The 24,893-nt window shown below is 39.8% G+C and overlaps 1 protein-coding gene and 1 pseudogene across 8 annotated transcripts in view; one reads left to right on the forward strand and one right to left on the reverse strand.

Moving 5' to 3' along the window:
- MAPKAP1 (MAPK associated protein 1) overlaps nt 1-24,893 on the forward strand; it is a 265,297-nt gene that overhangs the window by 92,792 nt on the left and 147,612 nt on the right. The window lies entirely within an intron of this gene.
- LOC129398706 (heterogeneous nuclear ribonucleoprotein A1-like) lies at nt 12,273-22,963 on the reverse strand (annotated as a pseudogene).

Genomic DNA, 24,893 nt, shown 5'->3' on the forward strand with positions numbered 1-24,893 from the left:
CCACTGATCTTGAGGTCATGACTAACACTCATCTGTCTCTTCAAGTATTTATTCTAGTCCCGTCAACCTTGGTTAGTTAGCATCTTGGCTGGTCTAGGTCTTAAATGGTATGATGACCCAGATCCTTATGTCTAAGGGCCCAAGCCTCTGTTTACCTTTCTCAGGATGTAGCTGCTTCATTTGTCCATTAACCACTAAAATTGGGTAAAAGTAATAAGATACCCCAATGGATTTACTGGCTAGATGTGTTTCTTCCTGCCTCCATTGTGTAACAGCCCCATGTTCTTTTGATGAGTGTCAGTCACTCCTGTGAGGATGGTGACTTTCCTTCTTGCCTGATGTCCCTTGGCATGAGGAACCTGGGCTGCAGCCATAGTTTTAACATTTAGTGGTACTTCTGCTGTGTCTCCTAGTGGAAGTGTTCTCCCTTTGGGAATCAGGATCTCTTAATTGATAGAGCCTCTATTTACCCAACAGAATTAAAAACATAAGTTCCTTCACATAAAGATTTGTACATGAATGCTGGCCTGTTCAAAAACACTGCAGGACAGATGGCTTCAGAAAGAATAGGGAATCAGGAAATAGTGCGTTTAGGAACTCAGTTTATTGTGGTTCTACAACAACTGATTGTTAGTAGATAAGTTTAATTTCCAATCTTACTCCCCATGCCGCCCCCCATTAAAGAGCTAACATAAAAATTTTAAATTTAAAAAAAAACTAAAAGAATTTGTACAGAAGCTGTGACACTACCAATTATTTGAAATTCGTTGAGCATGGCTGTATGCCCATTAATATAGGTCACCTTTTATAAATATTATATGTGAACTTGGAAAGAATGTGATTTTAGCTGCTGTTGGTTGCAATATTCTAAATATTGTCATTAGGTGAAGACTGTTACAGGTTGAGCATTCTTACTCTGAAAATCTGAAGTTTAAAATGCTCCAAAATCTAAAACTTTTTGAGCGCTTATAAGTAACTCATGTATCAAAAAATAACAGAAATCAGAAAATATTTAGAAACAAGCATTTCCTTTGGAGCATGCTCAAAGGAAATGCTCATTGGAGCATATTACATTTTGGATTTTTGGATTAGGGTTACTCAACCGATAAGTATAGTGTAAATATTTCAGAATCTTAAATATGAAACACTCCTGGTCCCAATAATTTTGAATGGGGATACTCAATCTGTAAATCTGTTAAAATTTTCTTTACAGATATTTTTGTCCAAGCCATCAGTTAGACAGAAATACGCTTGAATTTCCTGCTGTTGATAGACTGTCCATTTTTTCTTGTTAATTGTGACTATTTTTTCTTTGTATATTGTGATGTTATGCTTTTATGTTCACACAATTTCAGAATTGCTATTTTTTCCTGGTGAATTGAACCATTTGTCATTTGTGATTATCTCTAGTGAAGTTTTCCTCCCTTTCAAATAGTTACACCTGCTCCATTTGGTTGATATTTGTCTGGTATAGATGCAATTTCATTTTGATGTTTTAAGATACAGATCTTCTTTCCTATTTTTCTTCTTTTGCATTCATTGGGCTTTCTGAATCTGCATATTAGTGTCTTTCATCATTCTGGAAAATTCTCAGCCACTGTCTTTTCAGACATTGCCTCCGAACCAGTTATTCTTTTCTCTTCTTCTGAAACTCTAGCTACACCTATCAGAATGTGTTATTTTATCCTTCTCATCTCTTAATGTCTCTTTCTTATTTCCTATGTCTGTGTCTCTTTGGGTTGCATTCTAGGTAATTTCTTCAACTCATATCTTCCTAACAGATTCTCTCCTCAGCTGTGGAACCCATATGTTGCATTTCCAATTTTAGTTGTTGTATTTTTAATTTCTAGAAGTCTGATTTTGATCTTGTAAAAATCTGCTTGGTAATTTAAAAAACTATTACGAAAAGTGTAGTAATTTTATTAGTAAAAGTTCAGTGAGCACCCTTATGTGTAGCACCTGTATTCAGTAATTGTTAACATTTTGCCATATTTGCTTTATTTATGCTTTATTTAATCTTTAAAAGTTGACATTCACTCCTAGCAACATTCTCCTACTCAACCATAATATATCACACCTTGGATAATCTTTTATAGTCTCTTGCACTTACTCCACATTTTTGCTTACACATTTATTTTATATTTTGCTTCTGATCATACTGTTAACTCCAGTCTTTCTGGGCCTATTTCATGATGCCTTCTATGTTTTGTGATTTGGAGATAGAACAAATTATTTCTTGCAAATTTTTCTGTTGGAATTATTTGAGTCATTTAGGTTTTTCCCAATAGGATCTGCGTTTGCTTCTACCTAGAACCTGGGGGCACTACCATCTCAGGACCACTTTAAATTCTTGGCTTAAAATCTTTCTGGTCCATCAAATAATACGAATTTGGGATAGAAATTTCATATGAAGGTTCATTTATGTTTATAAAGTCTGAGGAAGAAAATAATTTTGGGGGAAGACAGGCAGTTTTACCTTGCTGGAGGTCAGTCGGGAAACCTTAATTCTAATTTACTCTCACATGTAGGTCTTTGGTGGTGGTGGGTTGTGAGGAGGGTATCACGGTCTTATTATAGGTTATAGATAGACTGTTCCCTATAGCCTGCTGACCAAGAAAACTGACACTTCATGTCACCTTGTTTGGCAAGTACCATCATTAAGGCAAAATTGTGTTCTGTTTTTCATTCTAGATTCTCTTTTCACTTAATCTTTGTGCTTTTGTGATTGCCTTAAAAACTTGCCAACCAGTGTATTGAGTCAGATAAAATAGCTCTTTTTATATTTCATAAAAATGTTTAACTGTTTTCTGTTTGAGGGTTGGTCAGGATACATATTTTGCCATACGGTTGAAATACAAGTCCTATAGTAAAATAGTTTTTAGCGTGTTGTATTAAATGCTGTGGGAGAGGAATATATATTACAGAAGGAAGAGAAAGAGTTTGTGTTTACACATATCATGGCTCTTTATTTCATGCAAATGTTGATTCAAAATGTAAGAAGATGTTTTTTCAAATAAGAACTTTCCCTCCAAAAAAGCTTTTCAAATATATTGGTTTTGGGAAGAATTGTTGTCAAGTTAAGATTGTGGTCTTTTGAGTCAGTCAGAGGCGGGTTTCCATCTGAGTTATCTTACTGGCTGTGTGACCTTTAACAATTTCTTTCACCTCTTAGCAGTTTATCTGTAAAATAGGGTAAGTGGGGGCTGTTTTGAAGATCAAAAGAGAGAATTTATGTGGCACACTCAGCCCAGTGCCAGGCACAGAGTAAATGGTAGCCGTTTTTAATTTTAGTTATTCTCTTTCCAGAAATGTTCACGATGCTGTTAATAGAGTGTTAAATGTGAAACATCTCACATTGTACATGGAGTAGTGTAAAATTGAATGTGGGTTTGGGAGAAACTACCAAAACTACCAAAAAGAGAAAAACGAGAAAGGCACTCAGGGTCAGAAAATGAGGAAAACAGGATGAAGCTTGGCAGGCCAGGCCCGGTGACAAGTGCCTGAGTTAGCTATTCAGGAGGCAGAGGCAAGAGGATCACTTGAGCTCAGGAGTTCAAGACCAACCTGGGCAACATAGTGAGACTCTTTCTTAAAGACAAATAAACAACATACTCTTTCTTAAAAACAAACAAACAAACAAACAAATAAATAAAGAAGCTTGGCAGGTGAAACAAAGCCAGAGGCTGTCTGCTTCCCTTAGCATTCCGAGAGTGGGATTTCTTAAGGATTTTTTCTGTTCCAGCTCTTTTTTGTATATGTCCTGTTCATTTAGTTGAGCATATACATCCCTACCCCTTTGGGTCAAAGGAAGTTCCCACTTGCGGTGGTTCAAGGGAGCTGCTTTGGGTACTTTAGGGGAAGGAAACTTGTTCCCTTCTATAGAGACCTCAAAGATAGGAATTTTCATTCCCATCAGTTCAGCAAGTAACCATTTTGCATCCCCAGAATTCTGGAAGTACCTAATTAAAAAATGACACAGTTGCATTTTTAATAGACAAATTTACAATTAACAGGAATTTAAAAATATATAACATGAAACATCAGCATGTTTCAGGTAGTAAGCATTTAGGTTTTTTTCTCTCCCTCTTGGTATGACTCAGTCTAATTCTTGGGTAACTTCTTAGTTAGGCTCCACTGTAGGGCAGTATTGGAAATAAGAGGGAATTGTGTAGCCCACCTCCATCTAACCTTTTGCTCTCTATTTTTTTGCATGCCCAAAGACAGGAGAAGTATGTCTTATTCATCATCTTTGTATATTTCTCTTGGTACTAATATTGTCATTTTGGTTTTTTAGTAAAGGAAATTGGCTTATTTGAAACGTTTGTTTTAATCCTCTGTGGAAATAGCGGTTTATTGGAAGGTTAAGGCAGCTGGTTTGGGCTCCTCTCAGAGTCTCTGTGCAATTGTTGGAAAGGAAACCCCAGGGAAACCCCTGAGCACAGGCGTCGGAAAAGCAGTGGCTGCGCAGAAGACAAAACACTCCAGATGCTTTATCAGGTGCTGTCTGGAGAGCAGGAATAATGGTCTGAAGGCGGAAATGCTGATGTCTCCACTTTCCCAACTTAGTACAAATATCTTCTTTATCTTTGGTGGATTTTGGTGCCACAGCGGCGGCCCCAAGAAGCCCTAAATGCAAATGTGATGGCTTTTAGAATTTTGGCTTTGAAAGCCTGGCATTTGGGGGTTTTCTTGACTTGAATTCTCTTTTTAAAAGGAGTGGATTCAGAGCATCCACTGTCAGTGCCATTTCCCTTGCTATGATGGCTTGTTCACTGTTTACATCAAAGGATTCAGGAAGCAAGAGATGTGAACATAAATAAATAAATGATCAGACTAACAAATAAATAAAAAGCTTTGCTTCCTTTGTCACATTGTGAAAAGGCTTGACTGTAACATAATGGGAACACAGCAGCTATTTGATTAAAACTTCAGGACTTTTCTGGAAACTTCGAAGCATGTCTGCTACTATTCTTTTTTTCTTTTTCTAATAACACTATGACATGGGGTAAGTAGAACCCTAGAGTGCCATGGTTGCAGTGGGACTGTTGGATGCATCATCCTCCCAGTCACTACAGGCGCTGGCGTGACATACCCTCCCTGCTGGTGCCTGTCTGCCCATTGACATGGCCATCCTTCGGAAGCCCACAAGTTGATTTGTAACTTGTTTGCTCTTTGCCCCCATACAGTCTTATTAAAAGCAAAGTCACTTTGGGAGGCCAAGGCAGGCAGATCACAAGGTCAAGAGATCAAGCCCATCCTGGCCAACATGGTGAAACCCCGTCTCTACTAAAAATACAAAAATTAGCTGGGAGTGGTGGCACATGCCTGTAGTCCCAGCTACTTGGGAGGCTGAGGCAGGAGAATCGCTTGAACCCGGGAGGCGGAGGTTGCAGTGAGCCGAGATCGCGCCACTGCACTCCAGCCTGGTGACAGAGCAAGACACTGTCTCAAAAAATATATAATAAATAAATAAAAAATAAAAGCAAAATAAGCGACTTTGCAGTGGGGAAGGCAATTTTAAGTGATGAGTAAGAACTCAGACTCTGGAGTTAGACATCCCCAGTTAGCATCCTCGCTTCACTAGCTGTGTAACTTTGGGCAAGTTGCTTCATTTCTGCAAGCTTCCATTTCAACTCTAAAATAGAAATAATTGTTGAATCTAACTCAGAGTTGTTTGAGATTACATAAGCTAATATGGATGTCAAATGTATGGGGTGATATCTGACCTATAGTGTTTGATAAATATTAGCTGCTGTAGTGTTGGAATGAAGAGCCAGTCTTTGAAAAACACCCTTTATATCTTGCTTGTCTTCCTTTGATAGGAGTGTAGTTCATTTTATTTTTGAGAATTCTCAGTTATTTCTCCAGCCCATGATATTTATTGTTTCAGTCGCTATAATATTTGTTGAAACCCTATGAAATTGCAATTTTTGTAGGTCATAAGTGATTATCAGCAGTTTCATATGATTCAGTTTAATGTAATAGAAACTATTGGAGTGTTTCCTGTATGCCAGAGTATCTACTATGCCATTTCATTCATTCTTTCAAGCTTCCCTTTAAAGTATGTAATATTATTCCAGTTTTGGCATGGGGAAACTGAGGCTTAGAAAGATGAACAGACTTGCCTGAGGTTACACAACTAGTAAGTAGTGAAGCTGGAATTCAGACCTAGGTCTCTCCAATCCAAAGCGCATTTATTTGCTTTCCACTTTCTACCCATGAGCCGTCTCAGACATACCCTCCCCTAGCTCATGCCCCTAGCTCCATGAAAGTCAGAGAAACTACACTGTTTCTTCTCGATTGTAGAAGATTCGGGTTTTCTTCAGTAGGGTGAACATAATGTGGCTGTCCTGTGTTGATGAACCTTTTGTGCTTTTGTCTCTCCTTTTCGCATCAAGAGCACAGCATCTGCAGTGTTGGCTACAATCACCTTGGCTCTTTCAGAAAGGCATGTAGAGAATGAAAACAAAGAACCTAGACTCTGCCTTCAACCCAGTTTTCATTGTCTGGTGCAGTTTCTTATGGCCATAATATTTGAGCATCTGCTCTATTCAGGGAATGTGCGAGGACAGTATCTCAGTTTCCCTATAATATTGAAGATAGGGGCTAAAATCCTTTATAGGGGAGGAAACTGAGGGTAAATGGGATCACATGACTTAGAGAAAGGCACAATACCTGTCAGAGTCAATCTTGCTTAAGGGTCTAGGTCTTTTCTACTATACCCCGTTTCTTCTTCCCATTCATAGAAATCTTAAAGAAGGGATATGAGGACAGCCCTTTCTGCAGAATAATTTAGAGCATATTTTGGTATGTTATCCCTGCTGAATTTTTCCCATATACTCTTTTCCTTTTTCTTTAACCCCTTTTCTTTTCCTTCTTTCTTCCCCCCGCCTCCCTATACCCTTCTTCCCTCCCTGCCTTCCTCTAAACATAATGAAGTTTAAAAGATTAGGAAACCACTCAATGTATTTCCTGAAGGAAATTGGGTTCTTGAAATATTCCCATTTGATTTTTTTTTTCTGGCACTAAAAATTATTTCTAAGTTTAATTTGCTTTCAGAGGAATTATCGTCTTATAAAATATGCTAGCTACTAAAACAGGTTGAATTCCTATCAGTTTCAAAGAGAGTGATCTCCTCAGTCTTTGAATGGAGTATTTTAAATAATAGGATTTGAAAATAATTGCTTAATACCTGAATTCAAGATGACAAAACATGTTTTGAGTTCTCAGGAAAGCCTGTTTAATGTAGCTCCCTACTTATTCCTAAATCAACCAACTTTCTTATTCACTCCATGAACTGTGTTGGTGAAACCTCTTATTGCAGCTGGAGGTTGCACTTTATTCCTTTGTTGTTCCATTGTTTCCTTTAGGGTGAGGGAGAATAATTAAGGAGAACATCTTTTCTGAGCAGCTGGAGCCAAATTCCAGCTGACTGCAGCACCTGCAAAGTTGACACCTCTGCCTCTGGGTGGCAGGGTGGGATGCCAGCCGTGGAGCCTGTGACAATGGGTTCCGAAGTGCAGAGATGCGGCCGTGCGGTACCACTCCTGCCCTTCTGTGAGCTTCAGATGGCAATAATACCAGTGAATGCAAAGTGTCTGTTTTAGACTAATTAGAGGGATGATTTGTGAAACGGTGGCTATTTATTTAATTAATCACCAGCACAAAGCCATAAAACCCATATTTTAAAAATCCCTGTTAGTTTGCCATGTGGTTAATAGATTGGGGCACATTAAAAAGTGACACAGTGATGTATTAAAAATGTTCCACCTAAGGTTCTTTCAGGAAGGAATGGAAGCTGTCTGCTTTCAGATACTGAAGTGTAACCTGCCAGGATTTGACCTGTCTGAAGTTTTAATATTTATAAAGGCATTTATCTTTTGAATAGCATCTTTATTAGGACTTCTCTTCTTAGAATATTTCAAAATAAAAAATGTTTGTAGCATAATGAAAAGTTATAATTAAAGTGAATTTTGCTACAGTTTCTCTTAATGATGAGGAACTATATTTTCTCATTAAATTATACTATGTTTACTATGCATAGCAGTATCTTTTATACCATAGGTTATTTTCTGTTTGTAAATAAGGGAGTCATTTAATTAACTAAATAATAAATGCAATAGTATTTTTATTCCCACTGTCAGCATTGCATTTTGTTTTGCTGTGGTGTTATTTTACTATCGAATAGGAACGGGGATAATTGGTGTACTTGCTCAGCCTCAGCTCAGGTGAGTTGTCATTTCTTTATAGTAAGAATAAATGTCTAATTGACTTGTTCAAGAGATGACATTGGCATTAAAATTGAGAAGAGATGGCTTAGATTGTAACAACTGGTAGTGTTTTTTTTACACACACAGACTTCTTGTTGATTTTCAGTACACACAAGCACGAGTACGTACAGTCCCTCTTGCACTTTCAATACTATTGGGAGAAAGATTTGGTACATCTGTGCTGTTATTCATTCTTTATTAACAACATATTATTGAAATTATCAGTGTTCCTGCTAAAGCAAGTTTAACTATGTAATGAAATGTTTTCTAGAAGAATTTGAAATCATGTATGAAAATGTGTTGCTCAGGTGAATGCTTGTAAGGAAATTGTGCAGCTCTTAGGATTGTGTTTCTCTGCTGTGTTGTATAATTACCTGCTCTGGTAGAAGGGGAGCTGGAATAAAACATGAGTATGTTAATGCAGCCTGGAGCTGATGTGGTGGTGATGATTACAATGCAGATAAAGCATTTCTCATAACTGCCATTGCCTACTGGAGCCTTTGAAACATCTGGACCTTTAATTGAAAAATAGTGTGGTGCTGTGCAAGGCAGACATGCTAAGTGAAGTCACTAATTTAGAATACAAAAATATAATTGATAAAGTGTTTTATTTACATTGTATTTAAATATTCATACTTTGTTATGCTTTGTATAACAGGGAATTACTGGGTTAAATTTTCATGAATGTAGACAGTCTAAATGAGATAAATTAAGTGAAAATGTTAATGGAATTTTACATTGGAACCAGAAGGCAGTTTGGTCCAGGAGAGTGTGTACTTTTGCATCTATCAGAGCCTTTTAGGGAAGCAAATAGGTTAAGTCTTATTCTTTGAGTGTTGCATTTTAGAATTAACCATCAGTTGGTAACATCATTATATTTCTTTCTTGTTGTTGTAATCATACCTTGTTATTTAGTTAAAAAAAATAAAATGTTTCTTGGCATAATGGTAAATGGCTGTAATGGCAACATTATTGCCCAATAAACCAAAGCCTTGCCCACCTCTCGGGGCAGGTTATCAGAGTCTGCCCAAGAGAGCAGAAGAGCTGGTGAAGGGCTTGCAATTAACCTTTGTCCTGTGTTCGCAGCAGGGGAACTGACCTAGCAGCCTTCCGAGGAAATCCAATTTAATTTAAAATGAATTTGAAAAGACGAATTAGCCATATCTATTTTAATAAGATAAAATCCTGACTCTCCCTGTGTCTGGTTTAGTTAGGACCTCAGAGGAGGTTGGACTGACTAAGACTCAGGATGAACACAAGGAAAATACTGCCAGGGGGCTGAGCAGAAACCCCGGAGACTTTGATACATGAGTGACTTGTCAGTTTCTGCAAGTGAACAGGTCTTGTGCTGCCCATTTCTGCAGATAATTGCAACCTGAGATGGACCTTTGTCTCCTCACACCCTTTGCTTGTGTTGGAGCTCGATGCCATGTTGATGTCATGTGCTGCTTGCCCGTCTCTCCAAGGACCACTTTGTTATTTTCCTCTTTTGTCATTATCAGAGCACAATTGGGTACTGCCACCTGGGTAGCCAGATTTAGTAACAGATACACCTCACGATTACTGATGAGCCTCGTAATCCGAGTACAGATTGTCTGTGGCCTGGAAGTTGGTGCTTGACCACTGCTTCTTGAAACTGAATCAGACAGAGGCTGGGTGCAGTGGCTCACACCTGTAATCCTAACATGTTGGAGTGCCAAAGTGGGAGGCTCGCTTGAGCCCAGGAGTTTGAGACTAGCCTGGGCAACATAATTGAGACTCTGTCTCTATAAAAAGAAAGAAAGAAAGAAAGAAAGACGCAAGTGTGGTGGTGTTCCTGTAGTCCCACCTTCTTGGGAGGTTGAGGTGTGAGGATTGCCTGAGTTTAGGAGGTCAAGTATGCAGTGAGCCATGTTTACACCTCTGTACTCCAGCCTGGACAAAAGAGTGAGACCCCATCTCTTAAAAGGAGAGAAAACGGAATCAGAAGGTTCTACCTGGTTTGGTTTTGTTTGAGACAGGGTCTTGCCCTGTTGCCCAGGCTGCACTAGCTGAGGGTTTTGGAACAGCCTACTTAATGAACAGCTCTAAGAGGGAATGAGCGATCCTCACAGGACTGTTGGGCATATTAAATGAGATAATGTATGAAAAGTGCTTGGACCCTGATAGGTGCCCAATAAATGACAGCAGCAGTGACCTGCCAGTTGCAGAGAGAGCTTGTGGTGGGAGTGCAAAGGCTGTGTACAGACGAATGCACTTTCTGTGCCTGGCCCCGTCTCCCATCGAGACTGTCAGCTTTGTAGCTGGCTACTTTTACTTTGTGTTGCTGTGCTGACTACCTAATTGAATAATTTGTCTGACAGTTTGTATTATCCTGTGGATCTTGCTGTCCCCTCAGTTTTAGAAATAAAAGTTTTCTGCCACTTACTGCTTTCTTGGTGATGCTGTCTGGAAGACGCGGATGAAGGCCCGATAATCAGACTTTTTGGGCTGCTTCTCAGTTGTAAATTTTGTTGATAGTTACAAGCGATTCTTTCCAACAGGAAGCGCTGTTCTAGATAATTAGTAATTTATCTCTTCTTTCATTTGCTGATGTTTATATTTCTTTCTTTTCTTTTTGAGACAAGGTCTCCCTCTGCTGCCCAGGCTGGAGCGCAGTGGTGTGATCACGGCTCATTGTAGCCTCAACCTTCCAGACTCCAGTGATCCTCCCACATCGGCTTCCCGAATAGCTGAGATCACAGGCTCACACCGTCACACCTGTCTAATTTTTAAATTTGTTGTAGAGATGGGGTCTCTTTATATTGCCTTGGCTGGTCTCGACTCCTGGGCCCAAGTGATCCTCCCACCCCAGCTTCCCAGAGTGCTGGGATTACAGGCGTGAGCTGCTATTTATATTTCAACATGCATTTGCAAACTGTGTTAAATGCAGACTTTCTCAATTGGCTCTTTGCAGTTGTATCACAATGTAAACAACCATAATATATTTTCTGCTGAGGAGGAGCATCCTTCTCTGTCACCAGAGGTGTAGGTTCTTTGTGTTGGCCTTTATGTGTTACATAGAGTAACAACTATCCCAGTTATTTCACATGTGCATTTTGAGGATGAAAGTGAATGTTGTAATTGAAGAAATGTGAACCTATTTATTTCCATTTTGTCTGATGTTTTTACATTGTTTGCTAGGAGGTGCGTCAGGGACTTGAATTAATTATAATTACTGAAGAGACGTACGCTGATTGAGCAAATAAAGTAGTAAGCCCATTTATGCCAAGGCCATCTAATTAAATTCTAACTTTGGATAAGCTGGATAAGCTGGATGTGCATGAAAGATTAATTTTAAGAGATTTTTATGACTTTCTAAATAATGATACAGTGAAATTTTTGAGTTATATCATTAAGGAACATTGAATCTTAAAGTGATAAAACACTTAGTTACGAACCTACCACTGTATAGAAATTTGTGGATTTTTTACACTATTTAAAATTAAGGAAACAATTTTAATGTGAATAGTGACGTTTAAAATTTTTATAATGTTTAATCGACTGAAACCCTGCAAGAAATGAATATGACATATGCGCCTGGATTATTTCCTTCAATATTTATGCAATTTTACATTCTCAAAATACTTTGCTATCTTTGAAATTAAATTGTCCTCGGGGTAGTTGGAGGGTTATACCACAATTTCCATATAATTTAGGAAGGTGATAATGGCTGTACTATAACCTTTTTTAGAGATACATCATCTAGTAATGGAGTCAAATATACATTCTCCATTGAGTTTTAATTCTAAGAGTTGATATTAAATCTTCAAGACTCATTATATTATGATAATTGATAGAGTTTAAAACATGTAACTCTTCTTTATGGTTTTTAAAAAAAACCTATTTTTACTTTTAAAGCATATTGATTTTATTATATAAATGATTTAATAATGAAGAGGTCCCTAAACTTATGCTCTGTGATGGGGCTTAGTTCATGCAGATTACCTTTCCCTGATAATATCATCATTATGGAAGCTATTGTTTGTATAGTTAAATGCAAAGCACTGTGTAACATTAATGATCTACAGAATCCCATCATGGCTTTGAAAATTCGAAGTGGACATTTTACATGCTTGAAGATGGCTAGATTATACCTGTGTGAGAGCACATTCTGATACATGCTGTAACTGTCCCAAGGCTGGATGAGAAGAGAATGTGGTTCTTCTCTCAAAATAATTAAGATAGAGACCTTTCCCTGTTGTCCCTACTTCTCAATTTCATGTTTGCTTGAAGGAACATTTTGTCCAAAAATCTGCCTGGTCTGAGTAACAGCTTAAATTACAATAATAAGGAATAATTGACATTTGTATGATAGTTTGCAGTTCACAGAGGATTTTAACATGCTTTGTTTTCACTTTATACTTCCTGATAATCTTTTGAAGTAGATGGTCTCATCTCTATTTTATGGGAGAGGAAACTGACTTTAAGAGAGATTATGGGCTTACCCAAGGCTGCACAGCTCAAGGCTGGCAGGGCCAGAGTCCAGATCAGTTCAGTTGACTCAGCAAACAGAAGTCTAGCAAATGTAACTTATGTTGGTGAAAACTGCCAGTATCAAGAATTGCTTTCTGAATTTAGGTCTTTGAGAAAATGATTGTTTCTGATACGGAGTGGACTGGCCTTTTTTTTTTTTTTGCCTTCATACTTCCCCCCATGTTTTATGAAATGTCTTACCTACATTTGAACATGAATGATTGCTAGTTTTTCAGTTGATATCTTGAAATAAAAGAATTATTTGAGGCTATTAATCAAACTTCATTTGATAACAGATTGTTTAAACCAATAGTTGCTAGGCATTTTCTTTCTCAAAAATGTCAGAGCATCAAAATATAGAGGCTTTGTTTTAAGTAGAGAAAACCATTTCTGAGAGCAGCAATCTCCTTTCTTGTTTTGAGTCCAGGACTAAAGATTTACATTTGCGGACAGGCGCGGTGGCTCACGCCTGTAATCCCAGCACTTGGGAGGCCAAGGCAGCCGGATCACCTGAGGTCAGGAGTTCAAGCAGCCACGTCACCTGAGGTCAGGAGTTCAAGAACAGCCTGGCCAACATGGCAAACCCCTGTCTCTACTAAAAATACAAAAAATAGCCGGGCGTGGTGGCAAGTGCCTATAATCCCAGCTACTCGGGAGGCTGAGGCAGGAGAATCGCTTCAACCTGGGAGGTAGAGGTTGCAGTAAGCTGACATCACAACATTGCACTCCAGCCTGGGCAACAGAGCAAGACTCCATCTCAAAAAAAAAAAAAAAAAAAGGGACTTACATTTATCATAGATGTTACAGAAGGAAAAGTTACAAAATGCCATTTTCTGTGCTGTGTTGTACTCTTGAAAGGATTATAGCCTGGCTTATTCCATGGTGTTTAGTAACCAAGTTTTTTGTTTGAGATCCTAGGTATATGAAAGGGTGTCTATGGAGGTAGAGGTAGATTTGTTCAAATTTCATAAGGGTTAGCGCTAAGACTAATGAGTAAAACTTGCAGAGAGATTGCACCTCAGTGGACATAAACACATTTTAGCTGGCAAAACTGTTTGCCAAAGACTGAAGAAAAGGGGCTACTTCACATGGTGACAGGGACATCATCAGTGAAGGTGTTCAGGAGAGGTTGTAAGACAATCATTTGTTGATATTTCAAAGGGGATGACCCTTCAGATTTCTTGTAGTTTCAAAAGTCTATGAACGGCAATATTTTTTTTAAGTCTATTGATATAAAAGTAGATAAAAAGTAGGAAAAAACATCATAATAACCAGTATTTCTTGAGCATTTACTGTGGGACTAGGCACAGTAATAAGTGCTTTACATGAAGTCTTTTTTTTTTTTTTGAGACGGAGTTTCATTCTTGTCACCCAGGCTAGAGTGCAGTGCTGGCTCACTGTAACCTCTGCCTGCTGGGTTCAAGTGATTCTCCTGCCTCAGCCTCTCGAGTATCTGGGAGTACAGGTGCCTGCCACCAGGCCTGGCTATTTTTTGTATTTTTAGTAGAGACGGGGTTTCACCATGTTGACCAGGCTGGTCTCAAACTCCTGACCTCAGGTGATCCAGCTGCCTCAGCCTCCCAAAGTACTGGGATTACAGGTGTGAGCTACTGCGCCGGCCCGTACAGTCTTATTGAATCGTCTCAACAATTATTTAAGGAGGTACTTTTATTATCCACATTTTGTATGTGAGAAAATAGTGACTCACAGAGCTTAAATAAATTGTCCAGGCACACATAGTAAGTGGCATTGCTTATAATTGAACTCAGATCTATCTGATGGCCCGACTTGTGCTCTTAATCACACTCTACTGCCTCCCTAGTTTCTATTAGTTATAGCAAGGATCCTGGAGGTACCCAGATCAGAACTTGACCTTGTTAAAGAAAGAGTGGCAGTTGACGTTCTTAATAATAAAAGCTTAATGGAACCAAGGTTGGTGATTCAGAGGAAATTAATGAGATTTTGTCAATTTTATTTTAAGCTTAACTTGTCAGAAAATACAGTGTCCAGTGACAAACTGTAGAAATGTTTTTGACAAATTAACTTGACTACAGGTACCAGATCAGGGAAATGTTAATTTAATAGCCTTTAAGCATTCCAGATTTATTGACGGTTAAGATAGCACTACAAAGCCAAGCCCCTATCTCTGAATGGATTTGTCATAGAATTTTACACAAAATCCATTTATAAATTCAATATTACCATTTTGAATGTTTAAAAAAAAGTTCTTTTTGTGAGTCCATAAAGCCAGAATTTTATTAAGATCAAAATGTTACAATTCTGGTGTTTGGGTTTTGTTTTTTTTTTTTTCTCATGTCGACCCTCTTTACTTCCCATAGCCCGTAAAACCTGAATTAGACCAATTTAGGCCAGATTTTGTTTGAGATTATTACTTCTGATCAAATGAAGTCCATTAATTATCATTAGAGTAGTGATCATTTGAGACCCCTGTACCAAGTCTGCCTACTATGTTATTAAAGACAAGACCATTGGTAGAATATAGCATCCTTTGGTCCTTCTTGAGGAAGTTGGGATAAAGGTACTGATGGAATAGAACTGTAGCCATTCTTTTCAGAGAATGGCTCTTTTGAAGGCTGCAAATAACTCTTTTATCAATTTGCATCATTACATCGTCTGGATACACTGATATATTTATTTCTGCATTAAAATTACACGTAATGATCTGCTTGTGCAGTTGTTACTAATGGAATAATGTTGCCTGCTTTTTGTCTCTTTAATTGCAGAAGCTAAGCTGTCTATCCTTTCTCTGTTTCTTTTCCTTGGGAGAGAAACTGAACACTTAGCAGCAGTTTAGATCTGATACTCAATTTTTACTGGGAAACCTTGATATTAAATAGCAATGCTAGCCAAGCCTTTCGTCTGTAAGACTTAATTCAGCTAACTCACTTGATATGGATATTTCTTTTTTTCTTTTCTTTTAGAGACAGGGTCTTGCTCTGTTGCCCAGGCCAAAGGGCAGGGGGCTCAATCATAGCTCACTGCAGCCTCAACCTCCCAGGCTCAAGTGAACCTCCCACCTCAGCCTCCTGAGTAGCTGGGACTACAGACATGTGCCACCAGGCCAAGCTTTTTTTTTGAGACGGAGCCTCGCTCTGTCGTCCAGGCTGGAGTGCAGTGGCACGATCTCGGCTCATTGCAAGCTCCACCTCCCGGGTTCACACCATTCTCCTGCCTCAGCCTCCCAAGTAGCTGGGACTACAGGCTCCCACCACCACGCCCGGCTAATTTTTTGTATTTGTTTTAGTAGAGACAGGGTTTCACTTTGTTAGCCAGGATGGTCTCGATCTCCTGACCTCGTGATCTGCCCGCCTTGGCCTCCAAAGTGCTGGGATTACAGGCATAAGCCACCGCGCCTGGCCTTTTTTTTTTTTTTTTTTAAGACACATTTATTCAGCGTCATGATCAGACTGTTACATTTAGCAATCAACAGCATGGGTACAAAAAAGAAATCTACATTAAAATCCTTTGTTGGAATGCTTTACATTTTCCACAGAAGAAAAACTAAAACAACCTGTTATACAATTAGTCACAAATACAGTCCTCGAGTTTTTTGCCCATACACATGAGTATTTGTCTAAAACATGTCTTCTTTGTAGCAGCTAGGCCTTGCCACCACTGTGCTTGGCTGAGTTCACAAATCTGTTGTAACCTGTAGCTTCCCTGTCACTTCTCTGGCTCTCCTCTCCTGTTAAGCTTTGTTTGCTGGCAGTAATTAAAATCTTCTGCCACTGCTGTAGCTACTGCTGCTACTGGAACTGCCATAGCCACCTCGGTTTTGTGGTTTGGGAAAGTACTGGCTTCCACCACCATAGCTGCCAGAGCTTCTGCCTCCAAAGTTTCCTTTCATCATGGGTTCAAAATTTGAAGACTGATTGTTGTAATTGCCAGAATCATTGTAGCTTCCACCATCCTCCAAAATTGCTTCCATCAGTACCAAATCCATTATAGCCATCCCTACTGCCACCATATCCACCACCACCATGGTTGCCACCAAAGGCACCACAACCACTGAAGTTTCCTCCATGACCAAAGTTGTCATTCCTACCGAAGTCACCTTCACGACCACCACCAAAGTTTCCAGAACCACTTCGACCTCTTTCGCTGGATGAAGTATTAGCCATCTCTTGCTTTGACAGAGCTTTCCTAACTTCACAATTGTGGCCATTCACAGTATGGTATTTTTGAATGACAGTCTTATCCATGGAGTCATGGCCATCAAAGGTTACAAAGGCAAGTCCCCTTTTCTTGCCACTGCCTCGGTCATTCGTGATTTCAATCACTTCAGTTTTTCCACGCTGTTCAAAATAATCTCGCAGGTGATGTTCTTCAGTGTCTTCTTTAATGCCACCAACAAATATCTTTTTCACAGTTAAGTGGGCACCTGGTCTTTGAGAATCTTCTCTTGAGACAGCTCTCTTTGGTTCCACAACTCCGATCCACCTTGTGTGGCCTTGCATTCATGGCTGCATCCACCTCCTCCACAGAGGCATAGGTGACAAACCCAAAACCCCCGGAACGCTTGGTGTTGGAATCTTTCATTACCACACAGTCTGGGAGCGTTCCCCATTGCTCACAGTGGCTCCTCTTGCTCTCATTGGTTGTTTCAAAGCTCAACCCTCCAATGAAGAGATTCCTTAGCTGTTCCGGCTCTTTAGGAGACTCTGACTTAGGACGGCAGGGAGAAGAGAGACTTTAACGATGCTTCCTTGGCGTGTCCACAGGCAGAAAGGAGTAAGCTGACAAACATAGCATGATATTTCTTAATTCAAGATTATTTTGAACTGAATCCCATCTGTATTCTTATTGCTTCTCCTACTTTGGAAACTATCAGGTATATGATTTTGAAATTAATTTTATGATAAGCAGCTAATGTATATTATTTTAATTAATAGGATCAGCTGAGAAAAGCTGCTCTAGATAATGTTTTAATTCATCAGCATGTTCAAATACATATATTTCAATTCTATATCTGTTCACATTCTGTGTATTAGAAGTTATTTTAGATTTTTAAGTTTACCCATTTTATGAGCTAATTATTAATTGGGTAACCTTTGGTTCATAGTATTGATATTTCATAATTGGCCTGGAGACACTTTTTAAAAGACTGAGCTTTTCCAGTATATATCACAAGTTACAAAACATTCATAGTCTTTGACTTAGTAATCTACTTCTAGAAATATGTTCACATTTATATAGGAAAATGTTTATGAGATTATTTATAATAATGGAATATTGTAAACAGCTTCCATTTCTAAAAATGGGAGAATAGGTGGTACCACCATATGCTATAATATAATGCAAGTGTTTAAATCATGTGTTAAAAGAATATTAATCATTTATTCCATCAGTATGTGTAAGTAACTATGTCGGGCCCTTTGTTAGGTGCTGGGGATATTTCAGAGAGGAAAGAGTGTTCCTGAAGAACAGGGCCTGGGAAGTAGAAGAGGTATAGCTGCTCTACCTGGGATAGAGAATTGGTAGGTCCAGTGGGTCCATTCTGAAAGAGAGTCTGAGGAGTCCTTTTGATTTAGCCAGCTAGCATGAAACCCCTGCTGTGTTCTAGGCTCTAGGAGAATACAAAATGGATGAGGCTATTTTTCCCTTTATGTAATTCACAGCTGAATGAGAGAGTGTGGGGAAGGAGGTGGTGAGGGTAGTTACAGAAAAAAGTGAAACTCTAAGTCTGTGCAAATCAAATTGTTAGGGGAGGAGAGAAGAGGGAATTTATTTGGTCTTCTACCTTCTTGGAAGAGGTGATATTTGAATTGAAGGACAGAAGAAGAGCTATGTTTCTTGATCAGTGACTTTGTGGCAGGCATTTTAGATACATCTTATTTGCTTTCCAAGTGAGTAAATACAAGTTCTGAGAAGTGAGGTTACTTGCCCAAAGTCTAAGGTCTAGCAGCTAAGGAAGTGGTAAAGCCAGGATTCCGACCTGGGCCTAGCTGACCCCGAGTCTGTGCTCTTAATTACTGTTCAGTGTACATCAGTAATGATATGAGGGACCAGATTGCAAAGGGCATTAACTGCCATCTAAGGAGTTGGAATGCTACCACTAGGCCATCCTATGTTTCCACATGACTGGCATGGTCTGTGATTTGAGAAAAATCACATTGGTGGCAATAAGGAGAGAAAGATTTGGAGGGAGAAGGATTTTTAAAAATAAAGAAATAGTTGGAGATTGCTGCAGTGGTCTCGCTGACAGATGACAAAGCTGACGAAGCCTAAACTGGGGCGTTGGCAATAAGCATGGGAAGGAGAGAGATTTGGGAGGCATTTCAGAGGCATTTGGATGGTAGAGTGTGAGACAGAAAGAGGAATTAGGATTCCTAGCTTGCGTGACAGAGTAGATGGTGAAAGCCTTAGTTGAGATAGAGTATAGAATGACAGACATGCCAGTGAAGAAGAAAATTGGTGTTGGATATGTTAAATTTCAGATTCTGACTGCATTTGCAAAGCCATCAGGTCAGGGAGAGGCTGTGGGATATGAAGTTGAGTCTAGTTGGTCCTCATGAGTTGCATTTGTGCCAAGAAAGTTTTGCTATAGGAAGTACTTTTCTGTTTGTTCTCAAACCTGCCTTGGGGGCATTTCCTGATTTAGGAGCTGCTCTGGAGAATGTTGTTCAACTTCAAATTGTCAGCTGATTGTGAATTTATTACCTTCTTTTTTCTTTTTCTTTTTGAGACAGAGTCTCGCTCTGTCCCAGGCAGAAGTGCAGTGGCATGATCTCGACTCACTGCAACCTCTGCCTCCCGGGTTCAAGCAATTCTCCTGCCTGAGCCTCTCAAGTAGCTGGGACTACAGGCGCACGCCACCACACCTGGCTAATTTTTTGTATTTCAGTAGAGACGGGGTTTCACTGTGTTGCCCAGGCTGGTCTCAAACTCCTGAGCTGAGGCAATCCATCTGTCTCAGCCTCCCAAAGTGCTAGGATTACAGGCCTGAGCCACTGTGCCTTGCCCTTTTCTTTTTCTTTGATAAAAATTACTTAACCTGCCATAGTAAGGTATCTGAGTTATATATATATTTTTTCTTTTTTTGAGACAGTCTCACTCTGTCACCCAGGTTGGAGTGCAGTGGCATGATCTTGGCTCACTGCAACATCTTCCTTCTGGGTTCAGGCGATTCCTGTGCCTCAGCCTCTGGGGTAGCTGGGACTATAGGCACATGCCACCATGCCTAGCTAATTTTTGTATTTTTAGTATATTTAGTATTTTTGTATTTTACCATGTTGGCCAGGCTGGTCTGGACTCCTGACCTCAGGTGATCTGCCCGCCTCGGCCTCCCAAAATGCTGGGATTGTAGGTGTGAGCCACCATGCCCAGCCCTGAGTTATATTTTCTTTTTTTTCTTTTTTTTTTTTTTTTGAGTTATATTTCAACTTACTTTTTCCAACAGCCTGTCACAGCACATAGTATGTTCCTTTTTTTTTTTTTTTTTTTTTTTTTTTTGAGACGGAGTCTCGCTCTTTCGCCCAGGCTGGACTGCAGTGGTGCTATCTCGGCTCACTGCAAGCTCCGCCTCCAGGGTTCACGCCATTCTCCTGCCTCAGCCTCCTGAGTAGCTGGGACTACAGGTGCCCACCACCACGCCCGGCTAATTTTTTGTATTTTTAGTAGGATGGGGTTTCACCGTGTTAGCCAAGATGGTCTCGATCTCCTGACCTCGTGATCTGCCCGCCTCGGCCTCCCAAAGTGCTGGGATTACAGGCATGAGCCACTGCGCCTGGCCAGCACATAGTATATTCTTAATGATGCCTACTTGATCCCTTAACACAGGCTACATTTTCGAAATTGATCCTCTCTTTCCCTCACCTAAAACTTTTAAGCCCTGAATGGTACTCTTATTCTTTTTATCTCCTTTTTAGTTTATAGTATTTATAATTTTGTTTCTAATTATAAAAGTAATACATGTCTATTATAGAAAATACAGAAAACTATAAACCAGAAAATTAAAATCACTGATAATCCCGTGTCTCAGAGGGAACTCCTGCTCACCTTTTGGTGTATTGGTATAGTAGGTAAATACAATAAGCATCTTTTTCTTGGTTAAGGTTCTGTTGCATGGAAGGGTACATTTTTATATCTAAGAGGCCTTCACTAGCCCCCTTTAGCCTGGGTTGCTTCTGGGCTCTCATGACAGACTGGACTTTCCCCTTCTTAAAACTTTCGTGACATTGTACAGTGAGACCTTCAGCAAAACAGTTTGATGAGGGTCTGGTCTGTGTTGTATGTCAGTGGACTTTGTCTTCGGAGCCCAGCATCATGTTTCAGCTGGTGTTTGTTGAATGCATGAGAGAATGAGAACATAAAGCTAAGCCAGTTTCCCTGTGGCAACACTTTCTCTGTGTTGCCCGCTTCCCTGTGCTCTAAATATGCCTCCATTTCCCCAGTCCTGTATGGTGGAACACGTAAATTGCCATGCAGTGAAACTGTATGATATGATCTTTGTTTATTGCTAGTTGCTTTTTCATATTTAGACATCTATGGAATATTGCTTGCCTTGATGTGTAATGAATACTTTTAATCCTTCGGTCACCGTTTTTTTAAATAAGTTAATTACTTTCTATTATGTTGATGGATTGTTTTATGTTTTAGATGATTCCTTCTAAATATTGCAACATAGGGACTATTAGGATAGAGCTAACTGCCACCACCTTGAGCTTTTTCAGAAGACAGTCTCCTTATTAAAAAATATGTAATTTCAGTGTGCAAGGCACTTTTCCCATCATCATTTCCTCAAGATGGAATTAGAAGATTAAAAAGATAAAGTGCTTCATTCATTTAATAAGTATCTATCATATTCATTCTGATAGTTTTTGCCCCACTTTCTATTTTACTATGAAATAGAGGGTAGTAAAGAGTACTGTACTCTTTAGAGTAAATAGAGGAGTATACTCTGTGTTACTCATATGAGTACCATATAACTATCTGTCCTCATTTCCTAAACTGTGGTGACTGCCCTTCAGTCAACTGACAGTGGCAGGGTTTCCTGGAGTCTCCATCTCCTAACTGCTCTCCTCGAGCAGCTCCTCAGGCAAAGCTTTCCTCAGGTTTGTGGGGAAAAGAAGAGGGAGACGATTTTCAAGCCTTGAAGAGTAGGAATTGATTACATTTAGCGTAAGTCCAGGGAAAGAAGGCGTTGGTGTTTACAGTAGGGCCTTTGGAGTCAGGCTGACATGAGGTTTGAGTCTTGGCTCTTCCACTTTGGTTATTGGATGTTGAGCAGATGACTGTAGCCTTGTAAGCCTTGGTTTTCTCAGCTATAATATAAAGGTTACGCCAGGTCGCAGTCACTCACGCTTGTAATCCCAGCATTTTGGGAGGCCGAGGCAGGCGGATCACTTGAGGTCAGGAGTTCGAGACCAGCCCGGCCAACATGGCAAAACCTTGTCTCTACTAAAAACACAGAAAGTAGCTGGGTGTGGTGGCACGTGCTTGCAATCTCAGCTATTTGGGTGGCTGAGGCCCAAGAATTGCTTGAACCTGGGAGGTGGAGGTTGCATTGAGCTGAGATTGTGCCACTGCACTCCAGTTTGGGCAGCAGAGCGAGACTGTTTAAAAAAAAAAAAGTTATGATAGAAACTATTTCTTAGAGTTATTGTATGAATTAAATGATATAATTAGGCAAACATTTAGCAGAGTTTACTTAACAGCTCTCAGTAAGTGCTAGCCCTATCCCCCGCCCCCCTTTTTTTTTCTTGAGATGGAGTTTGACTCTTGTTGCCCGGGCTGGAGTGCAGTGGCGCCATCTCAGCTCATTGCAACTTCTGCCTCCCAGTTGCAAGCAATTCTCCTCCCTCAGCCTCCTCAGTAGCTGGCATTAAAAGTTCCCGCCACCACACCCGGCTGATTTTTGTATTTTTAGTGGAGATGGGGTTTCGCCATGTTGGCCAGGCTGGTCTCGAACTCCTGACCCAAGGTGATCCACCCACCTTTTCCTCCCAAAGTGCTGAGATTGCAGGTGTGAGCCACCGCACCTGGCCTAAATGCTAGCTCTTGTTACAATAGTCAGTATTATTAGTGTTCCTGCAGTACCCGTTCTTGGCCTCATGTGACCTTGTAGTAAGCTTGAGTAATAGAAATGGGTCGAATTTCAACACAGACGCCCTTTCTGGCATACTGCTCTGCATTTCTAAAGCATCGTACAGTTTATGAAGGACATTCACATTTGTCATCTCGTTGAATCTTCATATCTTGAGATACTGTGACTCCTATAGCTCCTTAGTTCTAGTGCTTCCAGAGGAAGAGGAATAAACAGAAATAAAAAGAGAGAGCAATGACAAGCAACTGATCTGGGTCTGAAAAGGAGGGTAATATGAGGGCTATCAACCGACTCCAGAAAGATTCCCACTGTTTGCATTGTAACCCTTTGCCTGCCCGACAAGGCCAAAACACTTGTTATTTAGTGAAGTCTTTGTTAGCCATTGAAATTATTATTTCAGAGCTGAAAACCACACAAGGGAATGTGTGCTTGCCCACGTGTGTTTGCATACGAGACAGAAAGAGAGTGCACACGTGCAAGAGAGAGACAGCGAGTGTGGGTGCATGCATTATGTAGGAGAATTATTTTTTTGGTAGTTGCTTTGTAACATACAGATGAGGCTGAGGGAAAAAAATCAGTCGATCTAATGATGGATGCTGGGTTGTGTGCAAAGTGGAATTACTCTAAAAATGTTTTTTAAACTGACTTTATAATTTCCTTTCCCTGTACTGACCTTTTTCACCTCAGAATGATAGAATTATAGAGTTAAAGATGGAACCACATGATTGCTCAAGTCCCTCCACTTTCATCTATGACCAGGAAATGGATCCATAGAGGAAGGGCAAGAGGGATGGAGAAAACTAACATTTACTCAGTTCCTACTATGTGTCCTGGCAGGCACTGGAGTCATTCATACATTCATTCTGTAGTTCAACAGATTTTTTCCTCAGGGTCTTCTGTGTGCCAGGTACAGGGCCAGGCATTATGTATGGAACAGAAAACAAAGCAGACGTTAACATTGCTCTCAAGGAAGTTCAGAGGAAACTTCGTGGAGAAAGCATACACTAAAGATGTACATAAATAAATCATCTCAATTGTTAAGCGCTCTGAAGGAGATGAACAGGACATGTGTGAGAGAATAACTGCAAAAGGAGTGTTAACAGTGACAGCTGAGCCCTGTATAATAATAATTAATAATAAGTAATAATAATTCTCATAAGGGTCTTATGATAGGTAGGTCCTGCCATTCTCCTTATTTTACATATGAGGAAACAGAAGCATAGAGAGATTAAGTAACCTCCCAAGGGCACACATTAGAGGATGAGGAGTCACGCATGCAAAGCCATGAAAAAGAGCCTCTCTAGATACAGTGAACAGCACCTGCTAAGCCCTGGGACGTGAGAAATGCAAGCAAGGTACACACAGGCACACGTGCTGGTATATTGAGGGTACTTCCAGAAGGCTGGTATAGCCGAAGTCTGATGAGCAGGTGGGGGAGTGGCAGTGGATGATGTTAAAGAGGTAGACGGGGCCAGATCATGTGGTGCTTTGTTGGATGTTGCAGGGAGTTTGGATTTTGTTCACGGTGTTTGGGAGCCACTCATCGAAGGAATTTAAACAGGATATGGTATGATCAAATCTGAGTTTAAAAAACAGATCTAACTTGTGTGTAGAGAACAAATCAGATAAAACAAGACTACTGTAGAATAATTTGGGAACTGTTACAATAGTTCAGGTGAGACCTGATGGTAATTTTGGTGGCAGTGGAGATAGAAGTGAGATGGTTTTGAAATACATATTTTTCACTTTTTTTCTTAAGATAAAACATTACATAAAATTTACCATTTTAACCATTTTAAAGTGTACAGTTCTGTGGTATTTAATATATTAACAGTGTTATGAACTGTTACTGCCAATTTCAGAACATTACGATCACCCCCAAAAGAAACCTCATACCTCCCAATTTCCCACCCCTGTCATCTTCTGCCAACCTCTAATCTACTTTCTGTCTCTATGGATTTGCCTGTTCTGAACAGTTCATATAAATGGGTTCATACAGTAGTGGCCTTTCATGTCTGGTTTCCTTCTCTTAGCATGATGTTTTCATGGTACACCCATTCTGT

Source organism: Pan paniscus, chromosome 11 (genome assembly GCF_029289425.2).
Source record: "Pan paniscus chromosome 11, NHGRI_mPanPan1-v2.0_pri, whole genome shotgun sequence".
NCBI classification, from domain to species: Eukaryota; Metazoa; Chordata; class Mammalia; order Primates; family Hominidae; genus Pan; species Pan paniscus.